This window comes from Uloborus diversus, chromosome 7 (genome assembly GCF_026930045.1).
Source record: "Uloborus diversus isolate 005 chromosome 7, Udiv.v.3.1, whole genome shotgun sequence".
Taxonomy (NCBI): domain Eukaryota; kingdom Metazoa; phylum Arthropoda; class Arachnida; order Araneae; family Uloboridae; genus Uloborus; species Uloborus diversus.
Window position 1 is genome coordinate 119,792,548 of NC_072737.1, and position 23,659 is coordinate 119,816,206.

General features: G+C 32.2%; 1 protein-coding gene across 1 annotated transcript in view; it reads right to left on the minus strand.

Annotated features, from left to right (window-relative positions):
* The window catches only part of LOC129225560 (transcriptional regulator ERG homolog), a 49,579-nt gene extending 26,512 nt beyond the window's left edge, over positions 1–23,067 (minus strand). The window contains exons 1-2 of the mRNA XM_054860005.1: positions 22,971–23,067; positions 21,403–21,642 (exon numbers count right to left, since the gene is read on the minus strand). The gene's annotated coding sequence lies outside the window, so the exon portion shown is untranslated. The remainder of the gene's footprint in view (positions 1–21,402; positions 21,643–22,970) is intronic.
* Positions 23,068–23,659: the final 592 nt, after the last annotated feature.

Sequence of the window (23,659 nt, forward strand, 5' to 3'; positions counted from 1 at the left end):
TGTATGGCAGGGGCGCCGACTTGCAAAAATCATTGGGGGGGCTGGCCCAGTCATCACCGGGGGTTTAGGGGGTTATGTAATCCCATGGAGGTTCCACCCCCCCCCCCCCCCCAAATAAAGGTCGATTGTTGTGCCTTGAAAATGCCAATTTACATATTTTCTGGTGTGTATAATTTAAAAAACAAACAGTATGTGGCATGGCGTTTTCAAAGTAAAACAATCCAAAAATTGGTATACAAATTTTTCTGGTTCAATTAGATCATGTCACTTGTCTTAGTAAGAGACATTTTTTCGTTCTATTTTATGGGGAGTCATGCAGTGCCGTAGCTAGGCATGGAAAAGGTAGGGCGCTTGACTTGCATTGAAGGGCACTGCCAGAGACGCCGACTTAAAAAATATCGGGGGAAAGGGGGCATGCCGCAGGAAATTTTCTAAATTTGAAATGAAAAATAGTGAGTTTTAAAGTTTTTTTAAAATCATATAATCAACATTAGAACCTCGAAAACTCGACAAGCCCGACACATATTTTTTGACTTCGAAAAACGGAAGAAATAAATACAAACACACACAGTATTTTTGTAAAAAGGAAATTTAATTTACGCATGCTTTTTAAGACCAGTTGTTTTTACATTAGTGACATCGGCTAACATATTCAAGTGTAAACGCAGTCTCTCAATGTCTAGGTCATTTTCGAAAAACTCAGTTGATTTTTCAAAATGTTCTCTTCTCTTTCACCTTTGTTTAATAAAAGCAAGCACTCTTGTTCAACTGCAATGACCTGTGTGCGTCCAGTTGATGTAAATCGCCCAATAATGCAAAATTGCACCATTTTACAAACCTCAATGTATATTGCCTTGTACCTTGTAGTACAGGCAACTCCCGTCTTACGCGAGGGATGCATTCCAAGACCTCTCGCGTAGGTCGAATTTTCGCGTTGTGGAAAAGAGTATGTGTAAAATTTTTTATAAACGTACCCAATTATTTTAGACACTTGTAAACACCCCCTCAAACTGTTAAAAACCATCTCTTAACTAACTGTACATTACTGTCTCTTACATAAAGAACTGAATGTTTACTTGTATTTAAAAAAAAAACGTTTTATTCAACATAAAATACTGCTACGATGTACAAAATCAATGATTAATGGGAAAGAAAGAAAAAATAAACTGGTATACGGTAGACACAGTATATAGTAAGAAAAGCAAATGCATCTTTAGTTGTACTGTACAGTCGATCAATTAATGATATTCATACACAATACATCAGCAGTTTCCATTTTCATAAATTTTTGCAAGACACTACTAGGTGAATTTTTACGGATTTCCTTTTCTTGACTTGTAATTTTATGTACGGAAGAATCACTCATACCTAATTCTCGTGCTACCTTCAACGCATTTTTTAGTTGACCATCAGCTTTTCAAGAAGCTCTAGCTTTTCTTTAATTGTCATGAAACTTTCTCTTTTTATCTTCAAAAACTTTAGATGAAACAGCGCTCTTAGGTGTCATTATATTTCATTAACTTTCGCATTTAAAATGAAAAGGGAACTTCTACTCTCAGCGATGGTAAAAGGATAAAGATACATTCATGAAAAAAAATTTTTTAGTAGCCAATAACAAAGCTGATACGAACACACCACGATTCCCTTCCGAGAATTTTCGTGTTGCGGTGAGGAATTCGCGTTAGGTCTGAATACTGGAGAAAAAATCGTGTTATAGCTATTTCGCATAAGTAGCGCGAGTCAAATGTTTTCCTTTGGGATTTTGAAAGTGTGCGGTGAGCTGCCTTCATTGTTTTCATACTTCTTTGGTACACGTCGATTCCGAGAAAGGGAAGGATCATCATTTTGTGAAGGTTTTCTTTTAAACACGATTCCCAAAAGTATTCAAAACTATCACGTCTCCCATTTTATATACAAATCAAACTCTCATATATATTTTTCCAGATCAGCAACACTTAGGTGAGCGCGCCGCAGCGCTGCCCACCGGCAACAGACTTGACCCGTAAGTTCGCGCACTGGGACAAATTTTTACAGTACTCGCAGCACTGTAACACTATCATCATTCGCACCACTCGTTTTCAGTTAACCTGCTTACACAACCGTAATAATTATTTGTTTTAACTCATTACTGAATATATTTTACAAGGTAAACTATCTTCAAACAAGGAAAATAAAAGATAAATTTATGAGTTTAGAAAGCATAATGTAACTTATAATTTTCTTGATTTATTGGGGGGGGCTCTGCCCCCTCAAAAATATTTTTGAGGGGGCTTGGGCCCCCTCAAGCCCCATGGAGTCGGCGCCACTGATGTATGGATTTATATTGAATTCTTGGCATTTTTTCCTCTCTAATTGGCAGCCTTAAAATTTATAATCTACAACAAACAGACAAGTTGTTTTTATTTTCCAAAAACGAAAATTCAAAATTTGATACATGTTGATGATTGATCAATATTCTTCCATGAATCCTCCAACTAATAATCATTCTTAGACGTGTGGTAATATTTTTTACAATCATGTTTTGATAAGATTTGATGATGATACATAAATATAACAATAAACTGCTTTTCAGGGCCATGCTTATCCGATATTGGATAAAAGTTTAATAGAAAATAAAGTAAAAATGCACTAGTGTCTGGTTAGTTAAATCAACTAAAAAACCCCTTTCGTGGTTAAACCCTTTGGCGCATGGATAGAGGGAATAAGAGGGTAGGGTAACAATTGATTTTGTTAAAAGAAGGAACTATCGTAGGGGGCATCGCCACGCACGTCACAGCCCCTTCTGCAAACACCTTTTTCTTTGTGAAGTGGCAGGGGTTACTTTCGATAGAAAGAGGTTCGGAAAAATGTTTATTCTTCTCTGGCTGTAAGTTAGTTGGGAAAGTAATTCCAATTGTAATGTGTTTGTGCATGCTCCAGTCGTGGCGGAGCAATTATTTCACTTCATTTTGTAGTCACTTCATGTTCAGATTTCGACTTTTATCATTTTTTTATACGGAAAAATTTAATTAACCCTCAGAAATCTTGAAAATGCCATTAGATATAGGTTTGAAAACTTCGGAAATGTTCTTTAAATTTTAACTTTACAAAAATATATCTATCCCCTCTGAGTTTTTTTTTTTTTTTTTTTTTTAATGCATTTTCAATCAGCTTCATATCTACAATTCAGGCGTGGTGCAACAATAGGCCTTCCTAAAGTCAATGTCTTTTACAAGTCAAACAACTATATGCTAATAAGCAAAATATCTTGCCTCAGTATTGCATAAAGGTTGACATGCAAGAAAAATCATCTTGCATTAATGCTGCCTCAATATTGTTATGTTACTCCATTTATGCTGTCAGCAGGCTGCCACAATATTGACTGACAAGGTGTATGCAGCATAATATCAGGAAAATATCAAGGTAGGCTGCTTTTGTAATATTGCATACGTATTCATATGACAGGATAATATCAAGGTGTTGTCATGACAGCATGAAATTAAGGTCTAGGCAAGATGATCTTGCATGAAATACACCGCCAGCTCAGTCACCATGCCTTGCCTGCAATCCTCGAGTTGAACCGAACCATTGTTTCGGTCACTCGTCTGTTCTGCGCTAATTCTATATTAGCTACCAGTTTGTTTGGCCCTCTTGGCTTCCTTAAAAGGTTTTCCATCTCCAGTTCAGTCACTTTCCTATGCCGGGCTGATGAGTGCTAATAAGCACGAAACTGCAGTCCTCGGCTGGAAACGACTGAGCTGGCGGTGTATTTCATGTATTTCTGCTTTAGCCCTGGCTATTGGGCGGTAATTTACTGAATATAAGATGATCTTGCTTTTGTAATCTTGCATACGTATTGATATGACAGGATAATATCAAGATGTTGTCATGACAGCATGAAATTAAGGTCTAGGCAAGATGATCTTGCTTTTGTAATATTGCATTCGTATTGATATGACAGGAAAATGTCAAGATACATTGACATGACAGTATGAAATCAGTACGTTTGTAAGGTGTTTTATCTATTTATTTATTTGTATCATTTTCACTTTAAACTCGAAAATTAAATTTCATTCTTTAATTATTTCTGTTATTCTTCAAGATAGTTTTCTAGCTTAAGAATATTTTCTTAAAGCTGACATCTGATCGGAAATTCATATAAATATATTAATAGTACTCGCAATTTAATTTAAAAAATGAAAATTTCTTCGTTTTGCGTAATACTTGACTTATTTTTTAAATTCATGCTTCTAATTGTATTATAAAGACATAAAATGCCTAGTTAGGAATAATTGCGGAAGTTTTTATAGCACATTTAAGAGTAAAGGTAGCAAAATATTAAATAAATAAATAAATACAATAAAGTACATTTTCAAATGGATGTCAGCATTGAAAATATCCCATGGACAAAACATATGAATTTATCTTAAAGAATAACATAAATAACCATTGAATAAAATTAATCTTACTCGTGAGATTGAAGTAATAATACGAAATTCTGGGATGTCCTTTGTTTCAAAGTCTAGGGAAGAAAAAAGTTATTTTCAGCCATTTCTAACATTGATCGCACATCGTCTACGATATGTCTTGTTTAGTACTATATTAATAAACAAATGCAGTTATCAGTCATTCATGAGTTATTCCTAAAACAATACTATTCCGCACTAACAACTAAGCAACCAACTAAACGAAGCCTAAAGAATGCAACGCCACGTGCAGCTCCTCTGAACCGACTGAACCGAACGTCGAAGGAGGAAGATGTGCCAGCAATGCGAGGGACGCTTGGTAGAAAGAACTGTGCGCATGCGCAAGTATCAACGAAGGTCCACCTATTCTATTGTGTACTAATTACCTTGATGGTGACAGCATGAAATCAATATCATCTTGACGGCGTCAACATGTATGCAATGTTGTTATTGTAAGGTAATATCAATATTGATATTTTAATATGAATGCAATGTTGCATACGTGTTGTTATTGTGATATTGCTTTTTAATCTTTATGAAAGCTTTATGCAGTATGAAACAAGTCAATATTGACGTTGTCAGTATAATATCAAGATCTGTCAAGGTTGATGCAAGAAATTTTGCTAGTAGGGAGGATCTGAACAACAATTGAAATTTTGATAAAGAAAACTATTTCTTAATCTAAAAAACTGTTAAAAGGAAATAAAACTTTAAAATTTTGCCCTTTTGTATCATTTTTGAAGCGAGATTGTATGATACTGGCATTTACTGCGCAACGAGCAGGGTATTTAGCACAATGATGTATTGGTGCCGGAAAATAATTCCAGTAATGCATTTCTGAGAAAATACTTTTCTTCAACTGGCACATAAAATATGTGTTAGTTAAATTTTACATTTTCTTACACCATAACACTAAACATCGATTAGAATTTTTCTTCTTTATATAACACTTGTCCTCGGAATTGTGTAGTAAACACCGAAGATAAATCTTATTCGTCTGTACAAGAAAGTCAGTTTTCAACCTCTATATGAGCATTTCGCAACAGTGCTGTTAAAACTAAAGGTGACAAACGTGTGCTATTTGTGACCCTATGGTGTAAAGACGGTACCATGGGGTCAATATAGCTTGGAAATATTTTACGATTATTTTTGGTACGTCACTGGGTGGATAGTGGTAATTAAGGTGTCAATAGCCCGTGCGATAGCAGAATATTTTCATCTCTGAAGGCGACTCGTACATTGCGCATGCGGTCCGACATGACTTTCAAGCAGTTTAATGGCAGGGCTCGGGAAGGTTGCTATGAGAAAGATGTTAGTATATTCTCTCATTTAACGGAATACAAAAAAGATGAGACAAGCTTTTTCCACCCTAAATAATGCCATGTGCCAACTATAGATTTAACAAGGTATGCGCACAACATCGTCTTCATCTACAGCCTTAATAATTAACCAGAATAAATATAATTTGCCTACAGAATCTGACAAAGTTGTATGTTATCCGGAGCTTCTGAATAAAAAATCGATAATTTTATCAATGATTCATTACTTGGTGGCTCAACTAGATTTTTTTTCTTTGACGTGGAAAGGGAGTGTGACAGTCTTATAGACATTAGCGTATTGTTTCTAGAAAGATGGCTTAAATCTAAAAGTTCTGGAAGGGGGTTGCCCACTTCCTGGTTGCACCCCTGTCAAAACTGAGCTTTTATTTTCAAGTTCTTAAACAGTTGCTGAAATTTGCTTTTTCACAGGTCTTTAGTCGAACTTAACCAGTCGCTTACGTAATGAATCTACAAACGTGATGCTTAAAATATTTTAGTGTTATGATATAAATAAATACCTTTGTACACAAAAGTAAAATTAAAAACAACAACATTTTATTGCATAAAACTTACAGATTACTGCATACATGAATTTCTGCGTCACAAGGAACACCTTTTTCAATGCAAAGGAATTGAGCTTATGGATGAAAATACATTTGATAAAAGTGTCCTTTTGTCAGAGTCTTTTCATCCATTCCTTTCAAGTTCATTCCCTTTCAATTAAAAAAAAGCGTTCCATGAAACGCAGAAGCACGTGTATGCAGTAATCCGCAAGTTGTGTGCAATAAAATGTTTTTATTTTTAATTTCATTTTGGGGCTATTGTAGTGGAAACTGAGAAAGATAGACTTTTAATTTTGTACTTTGGAAAAGTTTGAATTTTGTCAGTCTTCATAGCTTATTGAAATTAGTTTTGCAGAAGTTTCTGTTATTTCTTACGAAACACACGAGCAAAGGGAAAAAAACAAAAGGAAAACAAGGGAGGGGAGAATGGAAAGAACAAAATATATAATGTGCATTAAACTCAAAAGATCAAATAAGCGTACTTAGAAATAGTATGTAGTTTTTTCTACATTACTTTAAAGCTATTCTTCTCAACATATGAGCAACAAAGAGTTCTGCAGACAAGATTCCGAAAAGTTCATAATAATATGGCCGAGAATGGTATCAATTTTCATAATGATGTTCCCTTCTAACAAATATAACACAAAAATAATAATAATAACAACTTCATTAATAAAATGAAAAATAAACTTGAAGATTTTTTTGGAAAAGCTAATAAAATCAAACCGGCAAAGAAAATGTAGCATTTTTAATTAAAAAGCAAATGCCAAATTTGTTTTACGTTCTGCAAATAGCCAGTATTCAATACTGAAGCTTCATAGGTCGTAGTATAAATGAATTACTTTTTGTATAATACAAACCCATTTCATTTTAAGCGAAACAATTTTTATTAGATATAAGAAAACGACATAACAAAACCAACATCTGCTGTAAAAATCGGACAACCGACAGTTGTTTACTACACGCAGCGGGCATGAATACTTAGAAAAAAAATAATCAACAAGGCGATAACGATCAACCAGATGAAAGAATTTTTTCCATCTCCTTTGAATTACATTTAAATCTTTTCTACCTTAAGCCTTTTCCAGCCGTAACGGATGGACCGTTTGTAAGTTGAAACTGACATAATTTGAAAAGTAAGAGAATGTGGGGCAAAGTGAAATGGTGAAGATCATTTACTTTGTTTAATATGAACAAATAGGAGGTTTGTTCCAAAATTCACGGACAATAAAGAAAGAACAGTATAATTTTAACAGTATATTTTATAATAAAACTTACGGAAACAGTATTTTTTATTTTCGGCAATCACTTTGAATCTCCAAAAAAAGGTGGAAAATTTTCACTTTTTTTATGGGGCAAGTGAAAAACGGAATCTTTTTGAATTAAACATTTTTTATTTGATTATTAAATGTATTTTTGATCAAATGAATGAGTAAATAAAAGAATGAATGAATAAATAAAAAGAAAAGTAAAAAATAAACAAATAAAAATTAATTAATGTACGAGAAAAAAAAATAAATGAATAAATAAAATAGTGAATGATTAAAAAATATATTAAATGAAGGAAAGTAAATTAATTAATTAATAAGTAAATAAATACGTAAGTGATTTAGTAAATGAGTGGATGAGTAAACGAAATGACCTATTTCACTTTGCCCCGCATGCACTTAAATAACGATACAAATTATTAAAACACAAATAAGCTAAATATTAAAAAATAAATACTGCAGCCAATATTTGTAGATCTCAATTAATATTAAAAACGTTAATAACAAGAACTTTATCATTTGAGAATAACAAAAATAATTCTTGACTTACAATATGAGTATCACTTTTTTAAAATTGCTTTTATGTATTATCATAGTCTTTGATTTTCAGAGGTAACTTTTTATTGACTGGAACAGACTACATGTGTTACGATATAGTAAAAATTATTACTAGATAAGTGGTGCTAAAAGCGGAGTAAATATTTCACCATTTCACTGTGTCCCGCCATTTCACTTGGCTGACATTAACCTACTTAACTAACTTTTTTTATTTCCTTCAAATGATAAGCAGACACTTTAATCCTCACTTAAGACACTTTTTAGAAAGTATAACCTAAACGTTTTTGTTTTTCATAAATTAAGTTAAAATATTCTAATTCATAACTGGGAAACGGGATTACTTTTTGAGACACGGATTTATTCTACTTGCTCAAAACTGAAGCGTTCAGCATAACCCAAAACCATAACTTAAAGGGATTTATCAGTTTATTACATAATTAGAATCAATATTTCTGCAAAATATAAATTAAAATAAATAAATTTATTAAAACCTTTCAAAATTCGAAGATTTTTGTTTGAAGTTTAGCTCTAAAAACAATTTACACGTCTGATAACTTCCACATTTTAATTGAAGCTAAGTGAGTAATATTTAGCTTCAATTGATATGATGTGCGTATTACAAAAAAAAAAAAAAAAAACTTCAAGATCCTGAAGATTACAACAAACTCATACAGGAGGAAAAGGGAGGCCTATGCATACCGGAAAACAGCAAAAAAAAATATCCTAACAAAAGACCTGTGTCATTGTGGAGAAAAAATCGGTCATGATTGTAGGGGAACATGGGGCAAAGTAAAAAGGAGAAATATTTACTCTGCTTTTAGCTCCACCTATCTGGTATTATTTTAACTATATAGTACTATATGTAGTCTATTCCAGTCAGGAAAAAAATACCGCCGAAGATTGAAACATTCGGTATTACAGGCAATTGTAAAAAATTGATACTCATACTGTAATATTTTGTTGTAAGTCAAAAATTATTTTTATTACTAAAAAATGATAAAGTTCTTGTTATTATGATTTGAAATATTAATTGAGACCTCCTAGCACTCAATGCAGTAAAAATTTAGTTGATATTGAGCTTATTTGTATTTTTAATAAATTGTGCAATTCGTCAAGTACATGCGGGGCAAAGTGGATGGGGCAAAGTGAAATAGTTTGTTTCATTTACTCACTCAATCATTTAATATAAATCAATAACATTTTCCATTATTAATTAATTCATTTACATTCCTTCATTTAGTAATTCACTTATTTATTCATTCATTCACATATTTTCTTATTTATTCGCTCTTTTACTCGCTCATTTATTTTTCTTCATTTATCAATTGATTTATTCATTTAATTATTCGTTTTTTGTTTCATTATTTTTTCATTTATTCGTTCAACCTTTTATTCAGTGATTCTTTTGATCAAAAATGATGTTCTATAATCAAATAGAAAATTTTTCATTAGAAAAATATTTTGTTTTTCACTTTGTCCCATGAAAAAAAAAGTGAAAATTTTAGACCTTTTTTTTGAAGACTCAAATTTACTGCCAAAAATAAAAAATACTGTTTCAAAATAAGTGTTATTATAAAATGCAATGTTCTTTCTTTATATACTGTAATTTTCAAAGCAAATTTCTGATTTGTTCATTTTGAAAAAAATTTAGTCATCTTAACCATTTCACTTTGCCCCACATTCCCCTACTACCCTCATACTACAGTTTCTGCTATAATTTAGTTGCTGACAACACGGAAGACAGCTTAAACCGTGACAAAACCTACCATATCGTGGAGATGTATCTAATGAAAAACGATTTGAAGAAGCCAAGTGAAAGCATTTATTAATTAAATAATGTAACTTGAACGTTTAACTAGTCAAAAATTATGTAAAAACTGCAGTTTGTGAGAAGTAAAAAAAAATTGCAATATCACTATTGACTATGACGTTTAAATTATTAAATGTTTAATTATTAGTTTTAAGCTATTTTGTCTCAAATATTTCAAAACGCCCAAAAAACTTAAAATGCGATGTTTGCTGGTTAGTTTTTGTTGTCTAAATTAATAATGCAATCTTAAAAATCAAAAATCTTTCTTCTAAATTACGAAATTTCAATGATGTGTGACTATTGATTACATCGTTTTTACGTCACCACGCACCAGTTATGTAAGCTTAAATTGTGGCAAGAAACAGCATTAAATTTAGACATTACATCAATAACTAGTAAGGTAAACACATCAGTAGTGGCCAGTGTGCTTCAGTACACTTAAACTTCAAGGTTACTTATATACTTTGAAGAAAGAAATGGACAATAATAGTGTGTTTAATACATTGATACTTAAAGTAACTATCACGTTGAATTAATTTTTTTCATCAGTTATTTGAATTTAAAGTAGTAGTGTAAATTCCTCGGATGGGAGAATGTCAGATGGTAACTACTGAAATTTTCAGATTTTGGAGTGACCATTATACTGGATTAAATTTGGGGTTTGGGAAAAAAAATGGATAAAAGTTTAACAAATTAAAATTATTGTGTTTTTAGAAAAATGGGACGCTTGAGAAGGAGTTGGGCTATAATACGCTCATTGAATTTTAAAAAATGTAACGAATTCAAACCCACAGTTTAAAAATATAACTTCACTGTGTCCGCTACTAGAGCGTTTTAAACCTTCAAGTGGTCACTAGTGAAGCACTGAACACTACTGGTGTTGAATACCTAACGTTAACCACAAATTTTTAGTTGTGTCAGTTTTATTCCCGAGCTGCGAACTGAATCAAATATTTCAGAATGGGCGTAAGTCCAAAGAATTTCCGTAGATCTTAAGCACTTTCAGGAATAATCAATTCAACTCTGTTGTACTTGAAATAATCATACTTTTATTTTAGAAACTAAACATAGTGCAGAGTCAATGAGAGTGGATTTATTTTCATGGTTTGTTAAACGGTGCAAACGCTGTATCATTAAACAAATAAAAGTTGGCACATGGCGGGAAAAATCCGTTTGTGGTCTCAGAGGTCACATTCAGTTATGTGACTCAGGAAGTCAGTTCGAAATGAATGAAAGTCAGAGTTCAATCCAATCTCTCTCTTTCTCCACATCCGCTGATGGTTATTTTCAGTTATCTTGAGTCAACTGGGTTCAGTATTTGTAGCGCCTCCAATAGTATTCATTGCAAGCAAAAGAGAAAATTAATGACATACTTATTATTTCTAAAGTTAGTTCTTTATGTGATCATAACAATGTTTCCTAGCCAAAGTCCGATCAAACCCAAGGGATTCCGAAGTCCTAGTAAAAGTTGGTACCCTCTCACAAAGAAATTGGTATGTTTTCCAAATATTTGTTGTGTGCTAAAAAAAACTAAATACAGTAATTCTGGTACACGTTGATGTCATCCAAATCAAACCAAAGGAATTCTCGGGTCCTAGTAAAAGTTGGTGTTCTCTCACAAAGAAATTGGTACACTTTTCAAGTATTTGTAGAGTACCAAAAAACCAACTAAATACACTAAATCTGATACACTTTGATGTCCACCAAATCAAACCAAAGGAATTTCCAGGTCGTAGTTAAAGTTGATGTCCTCTCACAAAGATATTGGTATATTTTCCAGGTATTTGTTGTGTGCCAAAAAGTCAATCAAATACATTAATTCTGGCACACGTTGATGTCCACTGAATTGAAACAAAGAAATTCCCAGGTCCTAGTTAAAGTTGATGCTCTCTGACAAAGAAATTGGTATATTTTCCAAGTATTTGTTGCGTGACAAAAAAAAATCAAATACACTAATTCTGGTTCACGTTGATGTCCCCCAAATTAAACCAAAAGAATTTCCAGATCCTAGTAAAAGTTTGTGTTCTCTCACAAAGAAGTTGGTACATTTTCAAAGTATTTGTTCTGTGCCAAAAAAACAATCAAATATTTGTGCACTAATTCTGGTACACATTGATGTACCCCATCTCTTCAATCTTCTCACAAAGAAGTTCACGGGAATGTTTGAATTCCTGCAGGCTAGTCGTATAATAAAAAAATCCTAGTGATAAATATTTATAATAAAATAATTAAATATCAGAACTTCGTAGGAAAACTAAAAGAAAATTGAAGTAATAAAAGTAGCAAAATAAAAGAAAGCTGGACTTTAGGGAAAATGCCCAGTTTTGGGTCCTAAGGTAGAAACTGATATTTCTGATATACTGATGGTAGAGTCTTCACAAAACGAGGCATAGCTTGATAGTGTGCGATCTCTATTTTTGACACTAATTTGTTACCAATTTAGGGAGGGAAGGAGGGAATATGTGGTAAGTAAATGGTGGCAATTGGTAGCATAACACTCTAGAGTCTCAAAAAAATGTTCGAACACAATCATGAAATCATCTGTATCAATAATCAGTACAAAAGTATGTAAATGTAATAACTAATTTGTAGGGAAGGAGATAATAAAAACTTGGAACAAACTTTAATTGAAATATTTTCTTATTCAAAAAGTATTTAAGGTAGGCGAGCACTCTAATTTTCTAAAAACGTCGGTTTGGAGACTTTGAGAAATTTAGAGAGCCCCAATATTCTTCTTTCTAAATCCGTCTTTTCTTCTTAAATCGATGAGTTATTGAACAAATTAGAAGAAATCTACTGAATTCAAATGCACTGCTTGTAGTTCAAATTTACTTTTCCATTCTTGATTTTTTCATAATTACGTTTTCAAAGTTTTTAGTTACGCCAACAGTTCTAGCGAAAAATGTATTAACTCTATAAATTTGAAACTTTGCAAAAATTGTAATTGAATATATTACTGTGATATAAAACTCGAAAAGCTAATGTGCATGCAGTATGTGGTTTTAAAATAACGATCAATTAAAGTAAGGGGAAAACACGTTTTTCGGGGGAATTTTTCCAACATTTACCCATAAAACCTGTTTTTACTTAATTATTTCCAAATTGGGGGGGTCATATTACTTTCGGGCATCTTACGACGAGATAGACATAAAAGCAGTTATGAAAAATTATGAAAAAGTGAATGAACTGGAAGTGTTTGTTAAGGAGATGGTCGTTTTTTGTTACAAAATTGAATTTTTTACTGAAAAATCCCTTTAGAATTTTTTTTCAACAATTAAGTAGTCAAAATCTGTTATTTATGACATATTTATTTATGACAATAATCGCATAAAGTTTTAGAAAGGTGCAATGAATATTGAAGAAAAAAATATTTAGGATGTACGCCTACCTTAAATTTAAAAAAAAAAATGTAACAAAATATTGAAAGAAAGACTTTTTTTTCAATCTTAATATATGTTTAGACAACATTCCTTACATTGATTGAACTTTTTAATTTGTATTGAAAACTCTTTGAATTTACATTTGGAAAAAAAGTTTTAGCAGCGTGAAGGCGAACTTAAAAGAACAAAACAAAAAACCCATAAAACTCTCTACCACACTCACTTTCACTGCTTAATATTTTTCAAGTAGAACACGCATAGAACCTTATATTTTTTAGCAATTTTTTTACCCTAGCTAAACCTATTATATGCTTCTTCAATATATCGTATCGATAGCCTCCCCTGTTATGCGTGCGGTCTTTTGTTGCTGTAAGCAAAAACATGGGGGTGAACTAGGGGAGAAATATAAAAAAATCACTTTTATTCATTCACTCCCCAAGTTTTCAGCCGCTATTCATGCTTTGTAGGTAAAAGGAAATCACGTGACAGGGAGCGTACGCGTTATGAGAAACTAAGTGCCGGCACGTGCAACAGATGTGGATTCATTTATCGTGAAATACAACGATATGTATTTTAGTAGGTCTATATCATAGTTCATATTATAGTGGAAAGTGCGTACGCCACGCGCGTAAGTTTTTTACGAAGTGGATGTTTTGTATGCTCCGATAAGCTGGATTTAAAGTGATAGGGTTATATTTGTCCTATATTTTTAAAGCGGCTTTTGAATTTATCTGTAATTTTAATCTGTTTGAAGCAGAAACAGAAATTGGAAACAGAAAGCCCTCTTTAGAAAGGAATTAAAGCGCTTTTTAAAAAGAGAAAAATGTTGTTGAAACTGTAGAAATGCATATAGAAGTTTTGTTTCTGGTAGTTAATCAAATAAAAAGGCAATAAAAAGTTTTCATGTTAGTGCTATACAGTAACTTAGTACTTAGTAAGTATTACATAAATACATTACTAAGTACTTATTTAGTACGTACCTTACTTTAAATGAAAGGCATTGCTTGCTCAATATCTCAATGTAAACTGTTTGATTAGTTTCGTGGAGGGAATAGTGCGTAGACAGAATCATTATTTTGAGAATCGTCTTAATTGTTCTGAAAAATTGTGAAAGTGATTTGGAAAATCAACGGTTAGTATAGTGGAAGTTTGGATAATTAGACTTCTGCGGTACTTACCTCCAAATACGAAAGTGAAACTCGGGAGATAGGAGGTTAAGCAAAGAAAATAAATTAAGAAAGTGACAAAATTTTTGTAACAAAACTTATTAGTCTAAAATATGAGAGATGTCGCTTAAGTTCTCTACCCTCATTTTAAGTCTGAGTATAAGATGTTTCTTTTTAATTTTTTCTTACAAATAGTAAATAAAGGAAAAATATCTTGACACCGATTAAGATTAAATTAGTATACAGAAGAATTAAATTAAAAATAAGAAGTAGTACATTCCTTTTTTTTTTTTTTTTTTGCTTGGAAGGGGAATGCGCGGGGCAAAGTGAAATGGTGAGATATTTATTTCGCTTTTAGCGCCACCTATCTGGTAATATTTTAACCATGTGGTAACATATGTAGTCTATTCCAGACAAGAAAAAATTACCTCTAAAATTTATAGAATATGATAATACAGGCAATTTTCAAAAATTGATACTCATATTGTAATGTTTTGTTGTAAACCGAAAATTAATTTTGCTATTAATTAATGAAAAAAATCTTGTTATTAATATTTGAAGAATTAATTGAGACCTTCTAACACACTGTGCAGTATTTATTTAGTTAATATTACGTTTATTTGTATTTTTATTTTTTTGTACAATTAGACAAGTACATGCGGGGCAAAATGGATAGGGCAAAATGAAACAGTTAATTTCGTTTAATTATTCAATCATTTAACAAATCTCTTAAGTATTCTTTATTAATTACTTTATTAACATACCTTAATTTAGCAGTTCACTTATTTATTCATTCATTCACTACTTTACTCACTCATTTATTTGTTCTCATACATTTATTAATTAACTTATTTAATAATTCGTTTGATTTTTTTCAGTATATTTTCATTTACACATTCACCCTTTTATTTACTGACTCATTTGATCAAAAATTATTTTTTTAATTGAATAGAAAATATCTCATTACAAAAATATTTCATTTTTCACTTTGCCCCATAGAACAAAAAAGTTAAATTTTCCACTTTTGTTTGGAAGCAAAAATTTACTGCCAAAAATAAAAAATAATGTTTCAATGCAATTATATTATTATAATCTACAAAGTTCTTTCTTAATGTACTGTAATTTTCAAAACAAATTTCAAATTTGTTCATTTTGAAAAAGCCCTTACACTTTGCCCCACATTCCCCTATATTAGTTTAGTAGTATAATAGTTAATGGTATTTTTCGATCGTCTTTTTTCGATTTACATTGGAGGATGGTATCAGGAGAGTGATAGAATGACCCATTTTATTGGGGTAAAGAACATCCGTGTCTTTCGGGGGTCCGAAAATTTTTGAGGAATTAACATAAAATTCTGCATTCTGAGGCCTTATAAGGAATATTTGGAACTATAAAAAGCCGGGCAAAAAATGAGCAAACAAAACTTTTTAAAAGTTTTTCATGCTTTTTAAATTAAGATTGATCAAAATAAAGCTCATTCGACTTATTAGTTTTAACTTAATAGTTTAAGCTTTTTAGACTAAAATTATTAGTTTTTATTCGACAAGGCGCCAACAGTCAACAAAAAGGAACAGAGTGGGAGGAGAAAAGATAATGCATCGGCACTTGATAACTTTAGCTATCGGTATAGGTTTTGATCCCCTCCCCCCACACACACACACACGCGCGCGCGCAACACAAAACAGTGAATTTCATGTAAACTGATCTGCAGTAAAAAAAATCAATAAAACACTTTAGAAAAAATGGTGTAGAGATGTAGTAAATAGGTAACGAGATAATAACATTTTGACCGTTCGGACCAGTGTTAAAAGATAAAAATGAAGAACTTTTCTAGAAACTTCAAATATTTATTTAATCATTTTCAAAGACCCTAGAACAAGTAAAATTTTTAAAGCACTTCATTTGCACTTTCCAGTGTATGACATTTTAATATTTGATTGTGTAGAATTTACAGAATTGTTTAAAACATGTTTTAGATTTAAAAAAATTTTAAAAACACGGATTTCACATTGCAGTATTTTTTACATTGCAGCCACCTTAAATTTCTTATAAATTTGGAAATTCAAGCTTTTTTCCAACATTCTTTTTAAGTTTTTAAGGTTTTCAAGAACTTGAAAAGGGAAATTATTTTTTCTAGTACTATTTATTTTTTAGGAACGAATCGTGCAATTTTTTGAGGGTTGTCCTCCCCCTTAAAGCGGGAGCCCTAAGCTACAGCTTTGTTTAGCTAATAGGTATATCCTTCCTTAACCCCACTCCACCCTCTATGAACGGCTTTTATAATATTTTCAGAAAATTGTATACTGGAGGAGTATGCTTAAATGCAAAATTTTAAATTATCAGCTAAAATCGCTTTTCTGTTCTTAATTATATCTTCACTTTTCAGTAGCTCTTTTTACATTATTATAGGTTTGGAAAAACGGAAATAGTGACTCGTGTTTGCGCGATAAGAAACAAAAAGTGCGTAAGGGGCGCCTGAATTCCATCCGGAAGTACTTCCTGTCTGCGGAAATGAATCGACGTTGTGTCTCACATAGATTTCATCCAAGAGCGAAAAAAAGTTAATTTTTTCCTGATAGTTTCCTAAATTAATTTTTTAATACTAATATAATGTTACGTTGGATATTTCAATAATGTTAGAATATAAAAACTAACTTTTACTTCTTTGTCTCTTTTAGCACATTTAGGAACTTTAATGTAAAACTATCTAGAATGCTTGATGGAAAACGGGCTGAAATTTCTTTTTCTCTGTTGGCAACGATTTACTCATATTCAATCGATTTTTTTTTTAGCAACTAGCGGTACCCGCACAGCTTTGCCCGTAGTAGAAAATTAAAAGGTCTTTTGGTTCGTCTGTATATTTAGTTTATGTCTACCACGCTTTTTTTTTCCCCTCAAGCTTTCTTCATATTTTTGCTGATTTGAAAACTTAGCAGCACGACTAACAGTTGCTTAGTCACTGTTACATCAACAACTAAATTTTTTTCGAAAAAAAATGTAAAAGAAAGAAATCGAAAACATGGTTGCATATGCTGATGCACGTCGTACGCCACTCACTGAATTTTGGCGCATCATTTTCGTCTTGAAATTTTACACTATGTCTTTAAGTTGTCATCAAATGTGCTCCCATTTATGACGTCACTTCATCCTATTGCTCTCGTAATTTTGCTACCAATGTAAGTTGAAATTTTACCCTCATTGGACAAAAAGTAATTAAACTAAATGATTTGTGAACCTCAAAAACGTTTGTTTTGTTAATAAAGTTAAAATTCGTCCGAACAGTTGGGTTATGCGTAAATATAACATTTTATATGATTACATTCAATTAATAATAAATCAAAAACCAAACCATAAACTTTATACACTCTAAGCAAAAGTACCAGTAAACATTTCTTAAATCAAAATTGCTCTTATTATCTTAAAGGAAATGGTAAGATTTTAAACCAGAATTAGAAGTAACAAATCCATATCGTAACAACTAAAGAACTTTCAAGTTTAGTTATAACTTAGTTATTATTCATTGAAAGTATAAAAGTAAGACAAAAGGAAAAAAAGAAATTTTGCAGCTTAACAGAACCAGCAGAAACCTTAGAGACATTTTAAAAGAGGGAGGAAGTTTCCCTTACTTGCTTAAATTTTTCCAAAATTAAACACCATAGAAATAACGTTGTAATAGAAATTTTTTAATAATTTGCTGAAAATAGTTCGATAATAAAGTATAAAAAAATATTTTTACTTCTAAAGACTATTTTTATAATCTTAGTTTGCACGAAAAAGTATGAAATAAATAGGTGTATGATTTCTTGATTACAACTCTCAAAAATTGAAGTTCCTCTTAAAATGTTTATGTTTACGTTAATGCTACCTCAGACCCAATGACAAATAATTCTGTAATAAAATTAATTAATTAGATATTAATTATTAGTTATATTCCAATTTTATTTAACAGTTTTGTATAAATCTCTGATATGAAGATGAGAAAATGCCCGCGAAAATTAGAATAAAATATCTATAGAAGCCCCTGCATCAGATAAAATTTGTTCCAGTGTTCCAAGGTACCAACTACAACGTGAATTAGAACGTAAATTTGTAACTAATTCAATGCTAAAATTTAGGTAAACCTGCAATTGGAAATTAATTGTTAATCACGGTCATTGTTTACAATGCTTTTAATAAAATGTATCGAACTTTTAAAGGAATATAAATGGGCAACTTCAAAAAAAGTGTTCCTGACGCGCCAAAAAATTTTTTCCACCTAATATAGAAACGTTAATAATAACGTTATTTTTTGACATAGAAATATCTAAACTCTTTTCAATTCCAGCATCAATTTTGTGTTAAAAATATTTTTGGATCAGATTATAGCCTTATTTGATAACATTTAGACAAAGACAAAAAAAAAATCATTATTAGTGAAATAAATGTAAGAGTCATTTTTTTACTTAATCATCATTTTTTTTTTTTTTTTTGGAAAAACTATCAAATATCATGAACACAGATACTTTACTATAATTATGTGTCAATTTATTTTAATAAAGGCTTTTGATAAGTTTTTAACCCTCAAAATATGCAGGTTACTTTTTCTTGGTCACACACGTAAAGCAAAAGAAACAAAAGTTTTCCTCCAAGGTCAAATTGGAGGACTAGAAGAAAAATATCTCATATCATAAATTAACTTCATACATAATACTTCTAGCCTGATTTTTATCTTCAAACATTCGGCAGAAAAATTTTAACGAGACATTTTGAAAAATGTCACACACTGAACGCTCCTGAATGTTTTCATTGCAAGTTGGGTCTTTACATTTGAATGTAAGAGAAAAAAAGTATACTCTTTACATAATTCAACTAAAAATATTATGTGCTGGCACTGCATCCAAGATTCAAGAAGTGTTAAAAAATGAATAAATAAATATAGAAAATATTAAATAAATAAAAAGAACAAAGAGTTGCTGTTTTCATACCCGAAGAGATATTTAAACAAAGTATTCGCAATCTGCATACTTTAGGATTAAAAGTACAATGCTCTAATAACCTTACTTTACCTTTGTATTTTTTGATAATTTTTTGTTTTGGGAAGAAGTGAATAAATTCTACTGATTTTAAAACATTTCAAATATTTTAAACCACATAAGTATAGGCTAGATGTTCGTGATAGTTTATACATTTACTAGTTCGTATACAAATAAAAATTAATTTCGTCTTCATTCTTTGAGAAATTATCCTTTCAATTTAAATATTTACTAGCTGCGTTGCCTGGCGTTGCGCGGTCTACCTCGAAAATAACAGTTGCGTAAAGTGGCGCATTTTCAACAATCAGGCGTAAATAAAAGAAAAACATAGCGTTAGGTTTCCCGTCAACATGTTGGAAAGCAATTTTATGCCTCAAAATTTAAATTTAGGCGTCTTTGGCTTTTTTTCTTCAATTAAAAAAAATGTTATTATTGTTACTAATGGGTCTCACTATCCCGTTTACGGATTTTTTGGAAAACGCCCCTAAGAGGGGTCGACCCCCATACGGGGGGGGCGAAAGTACCCCTATGTGAATTCTTGAGCGTCAAAGGACCGCTGTGCCAAATTTAGCAAAGATCCAATGTTTACTGAACTTAAAAATACGGAAAACTCACGTGTAGGAGGGGTGACCTCCCCCCACACCCAAGAAATGGGGGGGGCAAAACCTGGGGGACAAAAATCCCCCATGTGAGTTTCTGAGCACCTAAGAACCTCTGTGCGCAATTTAGCAAAGATCCTACGTAAACTAGATTTTTATTTGGAAACTAGAAAGTCACTCGTCTACTGTTACTCGTCTACTTCGTTCAAATGTACTGTCGTACATTTGAACGAAGCTATTGGCTGTTTGGTGATATTTTGATAGTTGAAATTGTAACCCTAACTCCAGTGAATTAACCCTAAGCACCAGTAGGTAGCGTTCATTGTTGACAATTTTTTCGTTTCTTCATTCCCCTGATTGAAATGACACAGTCTTACCAGTAAAACAGTTAAGTTACCGGATCGAGTTCAGCCTTGTCACAATAAAGCCTTTCCCCGCATGTTAAAGATTATCAGAACATATTATTAAATTATCATGCCGTGGCACTAGATTTAATGTTGAAACACGCGGGTTACTCGATCATCGGCTATTATTTATATGAGGATGCCCTTCAACTGTTGCACGCGGTCACACACGTAACGCTATTAAAATATTTTTTGTTGCTGTTGTACGAGCTTTAGAAAAAAATTGTAGAATACTTACTCAGTATACTTAGGCACATGCACAAAAAATTCTGTTCATTTACCTTTTGAAACTTCACAGGAAATTACAAAATAGTATGAGGTATAGTAGTTAATTTTCAGATTTTCTGAGTCACACGCGAAACGCTGCAAAAAAAAAAAAAATGTGTATCCTTACTCCGTAAATACGGTAGCAGCATTTTCACTTTGTGTAACCTTATTCCGCCGGCTAGCCTTCTCCATAGCAATGGAGTAACTTAACTGATAAAACTGGTGTAACGTATGAGGATAACACCAGTTTTATCAGTTAAGTTACTCCATTGCTATCGAGGCAGCTAAGCTGCCACGGCTTTTACGAAGGTTACACTTTTTTTTTTAACAGTGTGGGGGAAGTCCCAGGTTTGAATCCCGGCTTGGACATGGATGTACTTTTCCTCGATTGTCCTTATCCTTTCATTGTGTTAATATGCTGTGAATGGTTGCCTATTCTATAAATGGGACCTTATGGCATGTGTGTACAGTGGAAGTGGGACTTAAAACAAATTGCGGTACGGTTGGAAAAGTGAAACAGCGCACCCCAAACTGCCAGCCTAGCTGGCACAAGACAACAACAACAACAATTATTTCTTGTGAGAAATGTACCTGTAGACAAGTGTACTCACCAAAGGTTGGTTGTGCTCTACTTTCCTGCGTATATGGAACAAACACGTCACTCTGTCTTTGCAGCGCAGATGGTAAGGCAACTGGACGGTAAATTTCTATACCAGGACTCCACTTTGGCGAAAACGTAGGGGTTGGAGGAGGTTCTGACTGTTCTAGACTATGCTGGTAGCTTAATGGTGTGTACAGAAGACGTCCCTCAGTTGATTCCGAAAATGGGACTAAGTCAAGCACTCGATAATCTATACATGTAAAGAAACAGGCATTAAATGTAGCCAAAACATGCGATGATTAATTATTATGTTACCATGAGAAGGAAAAACGCCATTATAAATTTCATTTGGCTCTTTAAAAAAATGCCTGTGGCGTGCTTACAAACAAAAAAAAATGCTTTGAACTGCGTGTGTCCACGCTTAGTAATGTTGAGATTTAAACGGGAAATCGGAAAACATGAACAATTGAATAATAACCCCTCTACACAGCAACAAATTTCAAATGAATAAAACACCTTTTTTCATCGAGTCGTTTGGGAGTAAAAGTTAAACTCAGTAAAAAGTTCAGCTTAAAACTCACTCCCTAAAAGGCGAGAAGGGTTAATTTTTCCAAAACCTAATTTAGGATAACGAGAAATATATATTTAAAAAATAAATAAAAATAAGACTGAAAAACAAAAAAAGTCTTCAAAAAGTTTTTGAAACGTGATACATATTTTAAAAGTGGTCAGTTTTCAAAGGCGGAAACTTTAGGCTCTTTGGATTGTAATCCAGATACAATTTACAAATGAAATACAATCGAAAAGTAAGGAATTGTAACAAACTCACGTAATTGAACGTAATGACACAGAGGAACTTATTCAAATCGTAGATTGGTAGATGAAAAGAAATTACAGGAAAGATTCTATTCAATAAAGATGACAACTATGATAAGATGGTTGACGCACAAAACATTGAAGTTCAGTGCTGAGAAAAGAGTCAGCTATATAGATATTAAATAACCAAGCTAGAGATTTGATTTCAAAACAGTTTTTATCAAATTAGCACTGAAACGTAATTTTGAAAAAAGTAAGAATTTATTTGGAACGTAATCGTCTTTTTATTTATTTATTCATTTACTTATTTATTTACTTAAATATTATTCTTATTAAAATATATTTTTGAGCAAAAAATGGTGAATAAGGAGACAACTCAAAAGAATTGTTGAAAAAGAGGAAATCTCATATTTCGATTTAGGAATTTGTAAACAATATCTAAGATGGGATTTATACAGAGCATTATTATGTCTACAATGATAATCATTTTATGATGTAACAGCACTACATTAATCTTCCTTAAGCCAGTTTTCATGATGAAAAATTTAATTTGAATCTGCTACAAGGAATCATAATGATGTGATATACTTCATTTTGTCAAGCTTTTGTTAGCTGCAAAATTCTTGCGCTGAATCACAAAATTGTACTTTTGACTGTCTAGTGATCAAAATAAAAATTTCAATAAGATGCCATCGATGTAGTACAAACAAATGGGGGAGATATCATATACCGATTACGGAAATCGTTAAAATATGTACTCACTATTACTTTCATTTCCTGGGGTCTCCTCCTGTTCCGTCCGCCTTTCCTCTCGACAAGACCACTCCACTTCTTCGCACTTTATTACCCGGGTGTCCGGTTCCTGTTCCAGACCGCCATAAAGCGTCTGGGACACTTCCAAAAGGCCAACATTCTTCTGTGGTTCCCCATCAGCTTCGGTTTCATTGTACCGACACTCGTTCGATCCCTCAAACATCGGAAATGTTTCGATTACTGTGGAATTCCTTTAGAACACTAGTTTTTTATGCTGCCGGAAGTAAGTCTGAAAACGTAATCATCGAGTTGCATTTACCACTCTTGCAGTTTCGCTATGCATTCGGAAGAGCATTGGATTCGGATCTTGCAATGGATTCGTAAATTTTGTTTTCGACAATTTGGTAAAATGGTGGATCAAAAAGAATGGATTAGTTGCAAATTAAACCCTTGAGTACAATAGTTTTGGTTTTAAAACATCACAAGGAAAGTAAATTTTAAAATTTCCCAGACATTAATGAGAGGCGTTTGTCCTGTATAAGGTAGATTTAAACTATCTTACCTGGATGAAGCTTTAATTATGTGCAGAAATTAGAGCAGCAATTCTTTTAAATGCATTTTTTCAGTTTTAAAGTATCCTCTTAGCCTTTGTACGATGATCTTGTGCGGATTCGAAAACTTAAATCATTTACAAAACT